The 19367-nt window shown below is 42.1% G+C and overlaps 1 protein-coding gene across 1 annotated transcript in view; it reads right to left on the bottom strand.

The window, feature by feature from the left end:
* Positions 1-19367, bottom strand: part of PHRF1 (PHD and ring finger domains 1) — a 406375-nt gene that overhangs the window by 233991 nt on the left and 153017 nt on the right. The window lies entirely within an intron of this gene.

The raw sequence follows: 19367 nt of genomic DNA, 5'->3' as shown, positions 1-19367 counted from the left end.
AGAATTGCTCTTCAACTTTAGTAAAATATTTGAGAGTTCACCGTTCAATGTACACAAGCCTTTCTGCCTGCCACTGTCACACGGGACCTAGGCAGTCACCATTTTTCTACAGAGCTTAATATCTGCACTTTCTAATGTCTCCCCTCAGCTCGAGTTTGGTGTTCAACTTAATTGTTTTTCTGCTGTATTTCAAGTTCTTCTTTTGAGAAAGTCCTGTCACTATCGTGTGGGATATTTTTTTTTCCTAGTAGACTGCCTAAGTTAGTTTTTTTTTTTTGTTCTTTCTAGGTTTCCTTTCTTTTCTCGTCAACTCAATTTTGGCATCAGTAGGTGTCAAGCACCCAGCTGAGTATTTTCCATAATCAAGCTGTTTGATTTCACTATGGCTATTTTTTCAGACATGTCCCATAAAAAAGTTCCCAATGGCTTTAAGAAGTGTTCCCATTGTGGCAGGCCCACATCTGTAACAGATGCACATTTATGGTACCTGCAATATCATGGACCCAATCATGATTCCCCCTCTCTGTACTCTGTATTCAGATATCAGAGGGAATCTGTGGTCATAAGAACAGATAAGACTTGTCCATGTACTTTAACACTGGAAATGACTCAACAATGAATGCCTCAATCACCCTGAGCTTCCAGAGTTTATCAGAAGAAGGAAAGTATACATGTCTTCATTGGTGCCCAGACACAAGGATGCTGGATGTCAGGCAGATGTCGTAGTGCACTGAAATCAAGTCCCTTTGGAGCATGGTGCCAAGAGCACCAATGCTAAAAGTTACCCAGCAATCAAAGTTTTTTAGATCTTAAGATAACTAAATACATATGTATGTCAAAAATTCAGTGCCAGCATCTAACAACTTCAAAATCTTAGAAACAGAGAAACATGACGGCAGATAAAGGCCAAGTGGCCCATCCAGTTTGCCCATCCTCAGTAACAACTAACTCTTCCTTTCCTAAGGGATCCCATATACCTGTCCCACACTTTCTTAAATTCAGACACAGTCCTAGTCTTCATAACCTCCATCAGAAGGCCATTCCATGCATCCTACTACTACTACTACTACTACTAAGCATTTCTATAGCGCTACAAGGCGTACGCAGTGAAAGAGCATTTTCTTAGATGCCGCCTAAATCTATTTCCTCTTAACTTCATCATATGCCCCCTCATTCCCGAGTTTTCCTTCATTTGAAAAGGCTCGCCTCTGTATACTGACGCCACTGAGGTATTTAAACATTTCTATCATATCCCTTCTCTCTCACCTTTCTTCCAGTGTATACATGTTGATGTTCTTAAGCCTGTCCCTATGTTTTACGACAAAGACTGCTTACTAATTTTGTAGCCGCCCTCTGGACCGACACTATCCTCTTTATATCTTTCTGTACGTGTAGTCTCCAGAACTGAACGCAGTACTCTAAAAGTCTCACCAGAGACTTATACAAAGGCATTATAACCTTTTTTTTCCCTGCTGGTCATCCATCAACTTATGCACCCAAGCATCATTCTGGCTTTGGTTGTCACCTTTTCTACCTGTTTGGCCACCTTAAGGTCATCAAACACAATCATCCCCAAGTCCAGCTCTTCTTTCGTACACAGGAGCACTTCACCCCTAAACTGTACCATTCCCTTGGATTCTTGTACACCAAATTAAATCTTAGTTGCCAATTATCGGACCATTCTTCATACTATCCACAACCTCCAGGTTGTCCACCCTATTACAGAGTCTGGTATCATCCGTAAAGAGACAAACCTTACCAGACAGTCCTTCCGCAATATCACTCACGAAGATGTTAAAAAGAGCCGGCCCGAGGACCGAACCCCGCGGTACACCACTGATAACAGCCCTTTCCTCACAGCAAGCTCCATTTACCATTACTCTGTCTCCTTCCACTTAACCAATTTTTAATACAGTCAGTCACTTTAGGTCCTATACAAAGGGCACTCAGTTTATTTATCAGTCGCCTGTGCGGGACTGTGTCAAAGGCTTTGCTAAAATCCAAGTACACCACATCTACTGCCCCTCCCACGTCCAACTGTTTGGTCACCCAGTCAAAGAAATCAATTAGATTTGTCTGACATGATCTGCCTCTAATGAAGCCATGCTGCCTTGGGTCCTGCCGTCCATTCAATTCGAGAAACCTCACAATCCTCCGCATTAGAAGTGTTCCCATTAGTTTACTCACCACCGAGGTCAGACTGACAGGTCTGCAATTCCCAACCTCCTTCTTAATTCCACTTTTAATAAAAAGAATGGACTCCAAAGTGGAGTCCATGCAAAAAGTACGAACAGTGAAATGAATAAAACTGTTGAGAGAAGACAATAAAGTAGTGTAAATTTACCGAAAATTGAAGTGCATCTGCAATTTGTGTGCAAAAGTTGTGTACAGAGGGGCGAACAAAGTGAAAAGAAACAGAAAAACAAAAAAAAAATCTAACAAAACTGTGTATGATATAAGCAGACCAGAATGCAACTAATAAAAATGGATTTGAGAAAAGCACAGGTGACAGGTTAGTTTAGCTGTCAGTTTTTCAGGCACAGACACACTGACATGCATGTACCTTATAAATGCGGATGGTAAAGTTACATGATGTGGTGCAGCAGGAAGCCTCTCTTTCTCTATCTGCACTCTAAGGCCCTCCTCACTAAATGTAAGGTAGACGCAGCTTTAAGCCATACTACTCACCAGAAGTCTTCATTATATGTCATGAAAATACCAGTAGTAAATCGGCAAAAGTAACTTACCACAAGGTGACCAAGAACAAGTATACAGGCAAAGAAAAATTGAAGTTGGCTGAAGCTAAGGTGGCGGAGTCCCCTTTAGGAAGCTCTTGGGCCTCAGATCAGAGCATGGTGGTTGAAGAAATATTGGTGGCAATGGCAAGATTAATCTGACCGCCTATATTGGAATTGAGAGAGAATGGCAACCAATGGAGAATGGGTGTCAGTATTATAAGATCAAATGAACAACAGCAAAGGTGACAAAGAGGAGTCCAAATGATAAATGTGTAACATTATTATATTCAGGGAACGAAAACAAAAATTTGTGTTTTGGCTAAAAAGCCTTCATCAGGAATTTGATATCAAAACCTCGTTTCATAGTCTACTGATGTCATCAAAATCACATTTATACATATTCATCAAGGATACCAACAATTCAGTGGACTAAAGTACTACGAATAAAGCAGCAGTGCTTCGCTCAAGAGAGACGTGATCCTGCATGTGCTGGTACTGGACATCAACACAAGCGAAAAATGTGCGTTGGGTGGGAGTTGTAATTTAAGAGCTATTATAAGATCCCAGGGTGCACATGGACATGGAATTACAACAGCTGAAAGATATGGTAGTGAAACAAGCATAAAAACTGAATTACATCGAAATTCGTACAGCATCAAACATCAAGTTTGTCAGGATCTGGTCTTCCGGTTGGTGGACCTGTCTGAAAGTATTCCATGGTCCTCCTCTGTCTAGAAGCAATTTCTTCCCATCTTGAGGAGGCCATTGGTTAGAGCCCTGCAATAGTGGGCATTTCCTTGTGAACCTGCACTGTACATGGTAATGCCGAAACCACTGAAGCAGCGCGTGGGTCCCTCCATTAAGATGTATGCCAATAAGCCAAACTTGCAAACGGAAGACCCGAATGTGGCGGCCTATATCATAAGTACATAAGTAGTGCCATACTGGGAAAGACCAAAGGTCCATCTAGCCCAGCATCCTGTCACCGACAGTGGCCAATCCAGGTCAAGGGCACCTGGCACGCTCCCCAAACGTAAAAACATTCCAGACAAGTTATACCTAAAACTGCTGCACACCTATTTTCCTGAGACATTAGCTAGCCTGTCATTTGAAGTTAAGAGCATACATCAGGAGCTCAGGCCCCCAGACTGATATCAACATGCCTCTGAGGGCTATGATCGCTAAGTTGTTCCAGTATCAGGAGACTGAGTCTGTCCTCAAACAAGCCTGGCAGGACACATTTTGCAAATATGGCAACACTGAGTTCCACATTTTCCCTCAAAAGCCTCACTACAATGCGTGAGAGGAAAGAGTTGTGGCCTTTTAAAAAGGGACTACAAGTGAGGATGTGGATCCCTGCTCGCTTGATTGTGACCCATGGTGGGAAACTGACCTTTCTCAATAATCCTAAGGAGGCCAAAGTGTTTCTAAAGTTCCTTGACAGAGGCGCTTCCACTACACGAGTTGGTTGGGGAGGGGAACCCCGTTTCCACAAGAAGGGCACCGGGAAGCAAGTTGTTTGCTTCGGTGCTCCACATCAGGGACCTCCAGAGCAGGTGGATCGGGGTGCTGGAACAAAGCCTGATGCCCAACCTCTTCAATCACATTTGACCCTGGTCAGTTCATCTCATGCAAAGAGGGTACCCAGAGATTCCGGCTCGGAGTCTTCAGTGACTATTGACTCATCAGAGGATGAGTGTGATGCTCTGGCTCTAAAGCGAAGGGCCGACACTGGAGAGGATGCTGCTGTGGAAAGTTAGCCTGGTCTGCTCTTGTGACTTTGGTGCTTTATGTTGGGGTTACCAACAGAGAGACTTTGGATGGGTTTGTTTGTTTCAGGGAATGTGACGTATATGACTGTGTTTCTCGGGATATAAGTTCTGGGCTGCCGATTGTATGAATGGATGGATGTGGGTAGCTGTGTGGATTATGGGGGGCTTGAATACACTATTTCTGGGGCACAGATGAGTTTGTGGTTTGTTATGTGTCGTGGGGGGGGGGAGGAGGCGGGAGAGTTGTTGAGCGTTCTGACCATGTATGGGGAGCTGGGGGGGGGGGGGGGGCAAGGAGGGCGGGGATGGCTTTTGGAGGGGTGGAGGTTTTAGGGTATGGGGGGGTTTGGAAAGGGTGTTATGTACCGTGATAGGACTTGAGTGTTTCTCACTGTGCTAGATCTGTTGTAGGTTCTCTGGGAAGGTGAGAGGAGGGAGGAGGTTGGAGAGTTTGGGGTAGCAGGGTGGTGGATAGCATCCTTTGGGGAGGGGAGTATTATATTGAATTTTTTTGTATCTCATATAGTTGGGGAGTAAGGGGTTCCGAGTTGCTACCTGGAATTTCAGGGGCATTAATAGTCCCATTAAGCGTAAGCAGATCCTGAAACAATTGCGCAATGCACATGTTGATATAGCCCTGTTGCAGGAAACTAAACATACTGTGGCAGAAATGGAAAATTATACCAGGATGGTTGGGGATCCCTGTATTGTTCTTCAGGAGGATCTTAAAAAAAAAAAAGAAGAAGAAGAAGAGAGAGAGAGAGAGAAATGGTCATTTTAATTCACAAGGCTCTTCCCTTTACTTTATATGATATGGGTAAGGACGATGTGGGGAGATAGGTCTGGGTGACGGGGAGAATTGAAGAACAGGAGTTGACTATTATAAATATTTATGTTCCCACAGGTCACAAGGTCCAGTTTTTGTCTCCATCTTGCCCAAGATGGTGGATACTTTGATTGTTTGGTTGGGGGGGGGGGGGGGGGTATGAACTGAATGAACTGAAGTTTGGGTCCCCTTGATCGGTCTAAAGAGAGGCGGGGTGCCCTAAGAGGGTAAAGATCTGTGGGAGTGCATGACAAATGGAATTTAGTTGACATATGGAAGAAATTTAACCCAAGTACCAGGGGCTACACCTACAATTCTAGATTTTATTCCTTTTCCAGAACAGACCATTTACTATACCTTGATAATCAACTGGCAGAATGAGAAGACCTTCAGTTATATCCCCTGGTGATATCTGATCATGTGATGCTGTCCAGGATTTGTCTGGCTTCAGTGGGAGACGGTGGCGGGAAAAATTGGAAGGCTAACACTGCTATGCTAATGAGACATGGCATTCAAAAATGGCTCTCAGTCCACTGGTCTGAGTTCCTAAGTTCTATTGACAATGGGATTACCCCCAACAGGCTTGGTCTGGACGCTGAGAAGGCTTATTTGTGTGGCCTGCTCATACAAACGGGGGCCCAGGAAAAGAGAGAGCAATCACTTCATAGAGAGCAATTGTTGTAGGATATTGAGCACTTGGCAGGCTTATTTGGTGCACAGCCATAATGTCGGTTTACAAAGTCAACTTATCGCTAAGAGGAGGGAACTCGATTTATTAGATATGCAAAAAACAGATGTGGGTTTTTTTAAGCATGTAAAACTGCCTTAATTCTTGACGTGTACTTCTCTAGTTTGGCCAGCAGGTGGTGCATGTTTATGCTTAAAGCTGTTACAGTGAAAAGACCTGCAGTGATGTGGCCAGTTTTTTTGTTTTAAACTTGTTGTTCTAGGCTCTGATTGGCCCAGGAGCTCAATTTCATTTGAAATGTTCTGGCTTTTGCCTCAGTCTTAGCCAGGAAGAAAGGAGAGTAGGATCTCTTTGCTGAGGCTCTGGGAACAGTTATCTTTTCCAGGTACAATTTAGATAGTATACAAATGTTTAGCTAGTGTTATAATTGATCCATATTTCAGTTATTGTTTTGCTGATTGCACTTTTTCTGTTTCACTGTTCAAGTTTTCAGACAGTAAGCACTATTAGTTTGTTGACTCTGCTGTCTGGACTGATAAAGAATCCTGGTGGTTTGTGTGTTGGGTCTGCGAGTGCTTTCTGGGGAACTGTGGGACTACTGGGAGTGTGGCCCCAGTAATCTAGAAATCACTGGGGATAATTTGAGAGCAGGAGACTCGCCTAGATGCGGTCATGACCCAGTTAGTGGGAGAAGGGTGTTAGTGTAGAGCATAAGTGGCAGGTGCAGGTGGACCTGAGCTGTGTTGGGGATATAAGTGGTCGTAGGGTAACACCAAATGGGTGACTAGGTGTTTCGTGATAGAGTAACAGCTTTAATGTACTAAGGCACAGTATATGGAGCATCGATATCGGGCAGGCAAACTGTTGGCATGGCAGCTCCAGAAAAATTGGAGTGACAGGTGGGTAAAAACCTTGAAGGACCCTATCTACATCCGAGGGAGTGTTTTTGGAAGCTGAGATGGACAACTATCTTTCAGCCACGCTGCTTCCTCAACCTATGGAAGCAGAGGCTGTCTGGATTAATAGCTTTTCTTTTACTTATCTAGAACTTCTAATTGTTCATAATTCCTCTTCTATTTCACTCTACCTCTTACTAGTTTATCCTCCCTCAGCAGTGGATTCCACTACATGGGATAGCCCTTCTCCAAACTCTGGCAGAAGCATCCATTTGTTATCTTAATCTCCTTGTAATGGGAAACTTTAATATCCATATGTACCTTCTTACTAGTTCCCCAGCAGCATCTTTTATTTCCTTTTTGCAGTATCTGGATCTCTATCAACATGTTTCTTTTCCCTACGGATATCGTGTTTCACACCTTAGACCTAGTTATTACCAGAACGGCTTCAACTTTCTCGCTAAGTAGTTTTTCCTCTTCACCATTATCATGAACAGATCACTTCTTTATTTCCTTGTTGATCTCTTTCCCTAAAAAATTTACGACTACTCAGGCGCAGCACATGTCTCAACATCCTACTTTTCTATCTCGATGTATTCTTTTGATTCAGAAGAATGACCTCTGCTTTTTACATTTTTCTTAACAGACTTTCCCCTCATTTCCTTTGGATTCCCAAGCTCAGCCTTAAAATGATTCTATTACAACTGGCCTAGATAAGTTTGCTCTGGTTCACGGGATATCTTTGTTCTCACATTCTACCACACCTTGCTATCACCAGGGACTTTGTTTTGCTAACCATCATTTACATAGAGCCAAGCAGATTTGGAATATAACTCATTCAGAGACTTCACTCCAGTTTTTCAAATCTGAACTCCAATCTTTTAATTTGCAGGTAAAACTAGCAAACTGAGACTATTTTGCTAAACAATTTACGTTTTACTACTACTACTACTTACTACTACTTATTTCTATAGCGCTACCAGACGTACGCAGCGCTTCACACTTGAACATAGAGAGACAGTCCCTGCTCAATAGAGCTTACATTCTAATTATGACAGACAGGACAAGTAAGGGATAAGGGTTAGGACAGGCAGGACATATCAGGGATAGGGGACAGTTGAAGGTTTAGGAGTTAAAAGCAGCATCGAAGAGGTGGGTTTTTAGCCTAGATTTAAAGATGGCCAGAGATGAGGCTTGGTGTACCGGCTCAGGAAGTTTATTCCAGGCATACAGTACAGCAAGATAGAAGGAGCGGAGTCTGGAGTTAGCGGTGGAGGAGAAGGATGCAGATAAGAGAGATTTGCCCAGTGAGCGGAGTTCCCGGGGAGGAGTGTAGGGAGAGATGAGAGTGGAGAGGTATTGAGGAGCTGCAGAGTGAATGCATTTGTAAGTCAGTAAGAGGAGTTTGAACTGAATGCGGAAACAGATAGGGAGCCAATGAAGTGACTTGAGGAGAGGGCTAATATGAGCATAATGACACTGGCGGAATATTAGTCGTGCAGCAGAATTTTGAACAGAAGTTAGCGGTGGAGGAGAAGGGTGCAAATTCTATTAACTCTACAAAATCTATTTTCCAAACTATTCAAAGATTAACTAAATACTCCTCCAAATCTCTCTCAATTGTGATTTCTTTATTAAACACTTCTAGTACAGGTACTCTTACAAATCATGCAACTATGGTACAAGAACCTTCATTCTTAAGCAGCTTATAGGCAAAGCTTGATTTGGCCATCTTTCACTTCCCCTTCACTAACCATTTTTAGTAATTTGTTAGCAAAGTTAGACTTACCACTTGTCATATAGATATAGTCCCCATTAAATGGATCAAAATTCCCAGGGCAGGGTCTTCTAGTATTTGCATATCCAATGATACTTAATAATTTATCAACAGGCCAGGTTCCAGCGCTCTGGAAAAAGGCAGTAGTACATCCCATTCTCAAAAAAACATTCCTTGATTTTTCTGATCTAATTTCCATTGAGTATCCAATCTTTGTTAATTCCTGGAGAAAGTCTACACAACTTCTCTCTCATGTGGAAAAAAAACATTTACTCTTCATCCTCAGCAGACTGGCTTTTGTCAACATCACAGTACTAAAACTGTCACAACTTCTTTTTTCATAAGGGCAAAATTGAACTTGAAGTTTATCTGGATCTCTATGCAGTTTTTGATCTTGTTGATCATTTTCTTCTTCGATCTCGACTTTCTAATATAGGGGTATCAGGGACTGTTTATAATTGATTCAATTTTCTGTATAATCGCTCTTTCAGGGTACAACTGGGTTCTATATTGTCTCGATCTCTATCATGTGGGGTTCCACAGGGTTCAGAAGTTCAGCACTGAATCAAAAGTAGCTATAGGACTAATGATAGCTTTTTAAAGCTATCATTAGTCCTCTAGCTACTTTTGATTCAGTGCTATATTAGATTTTTCATATATGCAGATGACATTTTGTTGATTTTCACAGTCTCTCTGTTAAAAATTCATCTTTGACGTTTACAGAATTGTCTTCTCACCCTCTCATCTTGGTTAGCTACGAATTAAGGGTAAATCCAGAGAAGACAGTGGTATTTTGGGTGACAGGCTTGCTGTCCCAAACTGCACTTACCTGACTATTTTTTGGTCTCACCATACCACCGGTAACTACTTTTCGATATCTTTTTAATAAACAGATCTCTGCAGTTCTTAAAATCAGGTTTTTCAGTTCTTCAAAATCCGTTACTTACGTACATTTTTAGATTTTACATCATTACACTCTGCTATGCATACAATTTTTTTGTGTGTGTGTCGGACTGGATTACTGTAATTCTGTTTATGCTGGTTTTACCATTATCATAAATCAAGTGACTTCAAACATTTTAGAACTGTGCAATTCTAAACCTCTGTAAAGCCATTAACTATGGTCAAGTCTCTCCACTGTTTCTTCATCTGCATTGGTTCCGATTAAATTTCAAATCCTGTTTAAGGTTTTGATGTTGACCAATAAAGCTTATCATTTGGGTGTTCCACCTTATTTCTATGCATGTTGTTCCTTACACACCAGCCCATAAACTGCGTTCATTAAATTCTAACAAAATAGTGTTGCCCAATCCTAGGCAGATCCAATTGGAATCTACGAGACAGTCGGCCTTTTAATTTCTAACTCCAAAGACTCAGAATGGCCTACCCCCACATATATGGGATGAACAGTCATTTACAAAATTTAAGTCATTATTGAAAAATTATTTTTTTTCAACTTGTAAACCAAACTTGTAAACTTGTAGACCAAAGGGTCTGTATTCAGTGTCACAATCTAAATGGGATCCTAAGTATCAAAATGTATAGTTACTTGATGTACCACATATATCAAACTGGTGGAGCTAATCAGTGTACATAAAATTAGGATTAAAACCAAGAAAATTATGAAAGGAATGCCATTAAAATGATAGAACAGTCATTCAAAGCAAAAGTATCATCATTATCTTACAGTTCCAAAGGACCAGTCAGCCATCCTTGAAAACACTGATACTTTTGCTTTGAATGACTGTTCTATCATTTTAATGGCATTCCTTTCATAATTTTCTTGGTTTTAATCCTAATTTTATGTACACTGATTAGCTCCACCAGTTTGATATATGTGGTACATCAAGTAACTATACATTTTGATACTTAGGATCCCATTTAGATTGTGACACTGAATACAGACCCTTTGGATGACCTATAGGGGGCTATACGTGATGGACAAAGCACCATACAGCAGAAGTGAAATCAAAGTTTAGAGTGTAGATGAGAGTGGGGCAGGGTGATGGGCAGCGAGAGCTTTCGGGGGGGGGGGGGGGGGGGTGTAACAGATGGGAATGTTATCCTGAGGGGTCTGGAGCGAAAGTCATGAGCTTTAACAGTAAGCTCAAACATGGGCCTAAGAGTCCAAGTCCACATCAACTGAATAAGAAAGTGACCTGATATCTTCATTGCTCAGGGAGGAGGGATAGGGTAAAAGGGGGTATACTGAAGAGTCAGTGCTGATATATATTTTTAATAGAGCTGACATGTTGAGATATTGATTGTTAAATACTGTTATTTCTTTGCTCCCGTTGATTAATAAAGAAATGAACATACCCACAAGAGTTCACTTAACTGCAGTTAATCCTCTTAACTTTTTCAATAACTTTTGTTATTTATCTCCTGTTGCAGTGGGGCCTTGACAAAAGTAAACCTCTCATGAAGTCAACAACTAGAGGTTATCCAGAGATGGGTATACCCTCTACATATTGATAAGCACTAATTGCACTGAGGTGAACCCTTACGGAGTTGGTCTTAAGGCCTGGCTTGGAAAGGTGTAGAAGGTATTCAAACAGAGTCTGTGTAAGGCATGAAACAGGATCTAGGGCCTTTCTCTCACACCAGACTGCAAACTTCCTCCATTTAAAAAAGTAACACCGCTTAGTGGAATCTTTTCTGGAAGCCAGCAAGACCCAGGAGACACCCTCAGGAAGAAACAGGGAAGCAAATTCCAGGATCTCAACATCCAGGCGGTGAGGGCCAGAAACTGGAGATCGGGATGTAGAAGTGATCCCTAGTTCTGCGTGAAGATGGTCAGAAAACACTCCAAGGTTCTTCGGATGATAACTCCAGAAAAAGAGGAAACCAGATCTGTCGAGGCCCGTAAAGAGTGATCAGAATCATGATCCCGTGGTCTTGCTTAAGTTTCAGCAAAGTCTTGCCCACAAAGAGTATGGGAAGATAAGCATACAGAAGACCTGTCTCCCAATGAAGGAGGAAGGCATTCAACACTAGTCTGTCGTGGGCTTGAAACCTGGAACAGAACTGAGGGACTTTGTGATTGATGTGAGTGGCAAAGAGATCCACGCTCAAATCTCCCAGGCAACACCCATTTTGAGAGACAACTCGTGCAGTTGCATGAAGCTGCTCAGTCTGTTGGCCAGACTGTTTTTGACTGCCAGATAAGTGGTGCAGAGAAGTATACAATGCTGGACAGCCCAATGCCACATCCAAATGACCTACTGACACATGCCCCCCCCTTGCTTCTTAGTATAATACATCGCAAACTGATTGTTTGAATGAGTATAATTTGGTGAGGCATCTGATCTCTGAAAGCCTTACTTTGGAAGAAAGGAAGGAGAGGAGAGATATGTTTGGTGAGGCAGCTGATCTCTGAAAGCCTTACTTTGGAAGAAAGGCAGGAGAGGAGAGATATGATAGAGGCATTTCAATACCTCTGTGGCATAAATGCACAGGGGGTGAGTCTCTTTCAGCTGAAACAAAGCTCTGGAATGAGGGGGCATAGGGTGAAACTGAAAGTGGACAAACAAGAGTAACCTGAAAAAATACTTCATGGAAAAGGTGGTGAATTTGTGGAAAGGCCAGCAGGTGAAGATGGTGGAAACGAAAACAGTATCAGAGTTCAAGAAAGCTTGGAACAAGTACAAGGATCTCTAAGGGGGAGAAAGGGACAGTACATGGCACAGGTGAGTAAACTGGATAGACCACATGGTCTTGACCTACTTTCATTTTTCTCTGTTTCTATGTTTAAATATGAAAAAAGGACCCCTACAAGACAAAGCCTGTAACTCAGAAATTTCATGCCAAAGAGACAGCCAAGAGGAAGACCAGCTTTCAGAGAGAGATCTTTCATGATCATTCTCCTCAATGACTCATACAGTGGGAGCTCCAATGCCTTGAGTACCAGATTAAAATTCCATTCTGGAAATGGACAACTAAGTGAAGGACAAATAAGGGACACTCTATTCAAACTGACCTCTGAAACAAACTAATGCTGCTACTTGATCCTTAAGGCATCTCAAGGCCAAAACTTTCTGTAAACCAGCTTAAAAGCAGCCAAAATGTGACCTATAGAGGCCTGAACAGGAGAAATTGCTCTTCTGGCACACCATGATTCAAACAAACACCACATTTTGGCATATGTTGCCGCCGTGGTTTCCTAGCTTTTAGAAAGGTGGCAGTCACATCTTCAGAGAAAACCTTGGACTCAAGTCTTGACCACTCAACAGACATGCTGTAAGACAAAACAGAGCTGGATTCTCCGTCACAAACTGGACCTCTTTTGAGAAAGCTATAATGGTAGATCAATTGTGAGTTGCATCAGGTTTGGAAACCACAGTCTTAGCCATTTTTTTTATTTATTTGGATTAACCGCCTTTATGAAGAGATTCACCCAAGGTGGTGTACAGTAGGTACAGCTTAACATCAAACTCACAATTTTATTAACAGCATAACAATAGTAAAATGTACAAGTATAAACAAATACAATAAATACAGAAAACTCAAGGACTACCATGAAACAGGATAAAAAATAAATTTAACAGCACTGAAATTCAAATAATAGATAATACGATGTCAGCATAATAGTGATGTAATATCTAATAAGCACACAATTAACAACATTCAAATAATATTGCTATGACACTAGAAAGCTGGTACAGAATGGGTGTATAATCAGTCACCCTATGTATTAAAGGCTTGAGAGAAGAGCCAGGCTTTTTACCTGCCTCCTGAAGTAGAGGTAGTCTTGAATTATATGTAGTCCCTCTGGGAGTAAATTCCAGATCGTGGGCGCTACTTCTAAAAAGGTTTGTGTGCGGTTATCACATCATACAATTTCTTTTGATGAGGGGACAAATAGTGATGATCCTTGGGAGGGTCTTAAGAGGTCTCAAAGTGTAGTACCGGAAGACTGGAGGGTAGCCAATGTTACTCCGATTTTTAAGAAGGGTTCCAGAGGAGATCCGGGAAATTATAGACCGGTGAGTCTGATGTCGGTGCCGGGCAAGATGGTGGAGGCTATTATTAAGAATAAAATTGCAGAGCATATACAAAAACATGGACTGATGAGACAAAGTCAGCACGGATTTAGTGAAGGGAAGTCTTGCCTCACCAATCTAATGCATTTTTTTGAGGGGGTAAGCAAACATGTGGACAATGGGGAGCCGGTTGATATTGTATATCTGGATTTTCAGAAGGCGTTTGACAAAGTGCCGCACGAAAGACTCCTGAAGAAATTGCAGAGTCATGGAATCGGAGGTAGGGTATTATTATGGATTAAGAACTGGTTGAAAGATAGGAAGCAGAGAGTAGGATTGCGTGGCCAGTATTCTCAGTGGAGGAGGGTAGTTAGTGGGGTCCCGCAGGGGTCTGTGCTGGGTCCGTTGCTTTTTAATGTATTTATAAATGACCTAGAGATGGGAATAACTAGTGAGGTAATTAAATTCGCCGATGACACAAAATTATTCAGGGTCGTCAAGTCGCAGGAGGAATGTGAACGATTACAGGAGGACCTTGCGAGACTGGGAGAATGGGCGTGCAAGTGGCAGATGAAGTTCAATGTTGACAAGTGCAAAGTGATGCATGTGGGTAAGAGGAACCCGAATTATAGCTACGTCTTGCAAGGTTCCGCGTTAGGAGTTACGGATCAAGAAAGGGATCTGGGTGTCGTCGTCAATGATACGCTGAAACCTTCTGCTCAGTGTGCTGCTGCGGCTAGGAAAGCGAATAGAATGTTGGGTGTTATTAGGAAGGGTATGGAGTCCAGGTGTGCGGATGTTATAATGCCGTTGTATCGCTCCATGGTGCGACCGCACCTGGAGTATTGTGTTCAGTACTGGTCTCCGTATCTCAAAAAAGATATAGTAGAATTGGAAAAGGTACAGCGAAGGGCGACGAAAATGATAGTGGGGATGGGACGACTTTCCTATGAAGAGAGGCTGAGAAGGCTAGGGCTTTTCAGCTTGGAGAAGAGACGGCTGAGGGGAGATATGATAGAAGTGTATAAAATAATGAGTGGAATGGATCGGGTGGACGTGAAGCGACTGTTCACGCTATCCAAAAATAATAGGACTAGAGGGCATGAGTTGAAGCTACAGTGTGGTAAATTTAAAACGAATCAGAGAAAATTTTTCTTCACCCAACGTGTAATTAGACTCTGGAATTCGTTGCCGGAGAACGTGGTACGGGCGGTTAGCTTGACGGAGTTTAAAAAGGGGTTAGATAGATTCCTAAAGGACAAGTCCATAGACCGCTATTAAATGGACTTGGAAAAATTCCGCATTTTTAGGTATAACTTGTCTGGAATGTTTTTACGTTTGGGGAGCGTGCCAGGTGCCCTTGACCTGGATTGGCCACTGTCGGTGACAGGATGCTGGGCTAGATGGACCTTTGGTCTTTCCCAGTATGGCACTACTTATGTACTTATGTACTTATGTATGTAGACGGCTAACATTCTTTAAGTACTCTGGTCCATTTTGTCTGAGGGCCTTGAAAATCAAACAGTTTTAAATTTAGTCCTGTAAGGTACTGGTAGCCAGTGTAGTTTTTGCAGGGAGGGTGAAGCATTCTGAATTAGTTGGAGCTGATACAAACTCTTTTTGGTTTGACCCATATACAGGGCATTACAATAGCCTAGTTGTGATGTTATCATGGCATGGGCCACTGTGGTCAGACTCGTCTTTTCAATATATGGAGAGAGATTTTGTAGCTGCCATAGGTGATAGAGACAGTTTTTAAAGGTTGTTTAAATTTGTGGGATCAAAGTGAGTGATGAGTCTAGCGTTATCCCAAGATTCCTGACCTGTGATTTTAGGGGGTGTTCATACTTCCCAAAAGGTTTTTTGTTTTTTTTCCTTTATTCGATTTTCAAATTACAAGCATACAAACACTTGATTAAGAAAAATTGGATAGAGGAGGAAACATTATTATAAAGCAAGGAAACTATTTACATACATAATTTCCTACACTCCAATACAAGTCCACTATTGGGAGTTCAAAATGTACAAAAAGTTGAAGAAAAATAGCAAGCAATCCAACCTAATTAAGTTGAGATAATGGACGTATGTGGATTGCTTCATTAATTATCAAACGCTATCACTAGTTGGAAGCACTGTTCCAACAGTCTTTCTAGCTGTTATAAACATTTTCAGTTTGATAGGTGATTAAACACTTGCATGGAAATTTTAGGAAAAAAAGTAGCTCCCAAATTGATCACTTCTTGTTTCATCTGAAGAAACTTTCTCCGGTGCAGCTGTGTTTCCATTGATACATCTGGGAAAATATTAATTTTTAAACCCTTGAATGACTTTTCACAATTTTTATAAAACATTCTCAAAATCCAAGTTATCTGGCATTAAAGCCACGGTAGCCACCAAAGTGGCTGGTACTGCTAAATCTGTGTCTGATGTTTCTAATAATGCAGATACATCAAGGGGTTGATCTTCTTGTTGCTGCTGTCGCAAATTCCCAGATGGTAAATAGAATACTTGTGTAAAAGGAGGCATATTCTCCTCTTTAATTTGAAGAATATCTCTGAGGTATAATTTTAATATCTCTTTAGGAGCCATATTGGGCACATAGGGAAAATTTACAAACCGTAAATTATTGTTCCTAGTAAAGTTCTCCATATTCTCTGCTTTTCTTCTTAGATTAACTACGTCCTTTAACACAACATTTTGAACTTCTTGCAACTGTTTATTTCTTTGGCTTGCTTTTCAACCTGTGTGTTTATCCGTTTAACTTTATCTTCAACACAATCTACATCTTGTTTAAATTTTTGTATTTGCGGTAACAAAGCTTTGCCCAGATCTGCAATTAAATTCCAAAGACAATCAAGTGTCACTTCGAGAGGCTTACTTTGAAAAACTGCCAGTGAAAAAGCTCCTACCTCCGATTGCAAGGAAACTTCGCCCCCGCTGGAAATGATTTTTTCCTCCATTGTTGTCTCAGCCAACGTATCTAACATCGCTCCTTCGCGTTCTTCAGCCCTTGGTCTTCCTTCCCCTAATTCCCTTTCTGGGATCAGACTTGGTGACGCCACTAGCGAAGAAGCGAATCCTCGTTGCGCTGGAGCAAGAGGAGGCGTTCGAGCATCGGGGCTCAAAGATACTTCCAGCTCCAAGGATCCCTGCACGCCTCCAACTGCGGCAGAAGACACCAGCAAGCCGCTCATCGGCGTACTTGCGTCCTGAACCCGCTGTAGAAGAGAGTCTATAGGACCGCTTCGGGTCGGGGTTCCCAGTCGCTGGTAGGCTACGGCAGCGGCTTTCCCCCTTCTCTTCGGCATTATTAATGTATTATTTGGTGGAGAACCGCCAAACTGAGAAAGGAAACAACTTTCTGCAGGAGCTCCAAAATACGTCCGTACTACTCGGCGGCCATTTTGAACTCCTTCCCAAAAGGTATTTTGAAGTCAGATATTTGTCCACTTGTGTTAGGTACCCAAAGAATCTCTGTTTTGCTTGGAATCAGGTAGAGTTTGTTGTTGTTTGCCCATTCCTGAGTTGCGGTTAGGCAGCCTGAGTTGCAGTTTACTCAGCGCTGTGGGTAGATTTGATTCAATGGACAGGAGTAGTTTCACATCATCAGTAGACATGTAGAATTTTATATCCATCGACCAAAGCCGCTCAACCAGAGTCTTGAGGTAGATATTAAATAAAATGGGAGTCAGTATGGATCCTAGTGGCACTCCACAGTTTAGTGCCAAAGGTAATGGTGTGCTGTTGCTGAACAGAATTATTCATTGCCTGTCTGACAAATAGGATTTGAACCATGTAAGTATTGTGCCACTGATACCCGTTTCTGCCAGTCTTGTAAGCATGATATTATGATCCACAGTGTTGAAAGTGGCTGAGAAATCCAGCAACACTAGTATCAAGGCAGATCACCTGTCATGATTTTTGTGCAGATCATCAAAAAGGGACACAAGAACTTTCTGTTCTGTACCCAGGTCTGAAGCCAGATTGACATGGGTCTAGCCAATTACTTTCAATTAGCCAGTCACTGAGTTGAATGCAGACTCTCTTTTCTGTAAGGTTTGCTAAGAAAGGAATGTTAGAGATTGGTCGGTAGTTTTCAAGCTTGTCCTGGTTGAGAGAGCTCTTTTTTAGTAGGGGGCACACACCATAGCTCTTTTTAGTGTTGTTGGCAGCTGGCCTTCTACAAGAGAGGTGTTAATTTTTGTGGCCCCTTCAATGAGGCCTATACTCACTTGTCATACTATCTTTGCTGGGCAGGGATCAAGAGGGCAGGTTGTAGGCAGTTCAGGATTTTGTGAACAACTTCCTCTGTGACCTGGTTGAATGAGTCCAAGATGGATGCGCATGGTGAGGAAGACGAAGTATTCTCTTCATTAGCTGGTGGGACTATATGTAAGTCTTGATGGAGACCTTTAATTTTGTTGGCAAAGTATGTAGCAAAATCCTTGATGGCTGCAAAATGGTTCTGTTTTGGGGTTTGCAATATGCTGTTTACTGTTTTAAATAGTTGCTTGGTTGAATTTGCAGCTTGTACTATATGTTGAGAGAAATATTGATTTTTTTTTTAGCTGTTAAAGCTTGGTGGTACCCTATCATGTGTTTATTACAATTGATCCTATCTTTCTCTAGGTGAGATTTTTGCCATTTGTTTGTAGAGCATAGGGCCTTCTTTAGAGGGACTGATTTTTGTAATGCCATTGCTAAGCATGCATTCCAGATATCAACCTGTTCTGGCACTTATCATCTTTCCATCCACATAGGGGTAGGGCAAGGCCTCCAGAAAGTTACCAACAGTCAGATTTCTCTTGTCTAAGCAGCAGTAGTGGTGTCTGGAGTTTCAATGTGTAGGTTAAAGTCTCCCATGATCAGTAACCTAGGGTAGCTCAGGGTAACCTCAGTAACCAGATTCAGCAGTTCTTGTACAGATGATGTGTTGTTGTAAGGTGCTCTGTAGACCACGAGCAGCCACACTGGTTCTTTATCTCCCAGTTGAATTAGGAGGCACTCTGACTCAGACAGGTGGGGAATGGAGACTCTGCACTACCAGATTATCTCAGCTTGAACATTCTACAATCTTCTGGAGAATCCAATTGAGCATCGGCCGAGGAGAAAACATGTACAACAGCTGATTCAGAGGCCAAAGCTGGCACATCCATTATACTCTGACATGTCTCTGGCAACAGCTCCAACTCTCCCAGATCTACCAAATTCTCGCTGAGGAAACCTACCTGGACTTTGTGCTCTCCGGCAACGCTGGCCACTGAGAGCATTAGCACGTTCTTCTGAAACAGGGTTAACTCCTTTGACACCATGCATCTTTGTTCACTGATGTAAGCTACTCCTGTGGTTTTCTCAGAAAAAAAAACCTGACTGATTTGTTCAGTAACAGACAACTTGTGCACTGCCAGGTGAACCAGAGTTCCAGAAGATTTATGGACTAAGAATTCTGCCGATTCAACATTTCCTGTGAAATCCGTTCCTGATAAAGCGCAACCCAGCTATACAAGTTGTCCATTGTCACCACTATCCATCGGCAAAGCCTGCAGTATGATCTTATCCCTTAACACAGGTTCTGAGTCATATTGGCTCTAGTTTCTGCTGTTTACGGGAGGTGGTAGTCAAAACTCCGGAAGACAGCCAGCCAATGACTGAGAAGAGATGCTTGTAAGGGTTTCATGTGCGTTCGTG

The sequence above is a fragment of the Microcaecilia unicolor genome, chromosome 4, assembly GCF_901765095.1.
Source record: "Microcaecilia unicolor chromosome 4, aMicUni1.1, whole genome shotgun sequence".
NCBI lineage: Eukaryota > Metazoa > Chordata > Amphibia > Gymnophiona > Siphonopidae > Microcaecilia > Microcaecilia unicolor.
The sequence above is the reverse complement of the archived record's forward strand: the minus strand, read 5'-3'. Positions and strand labels throughout refer to the sequence as shown.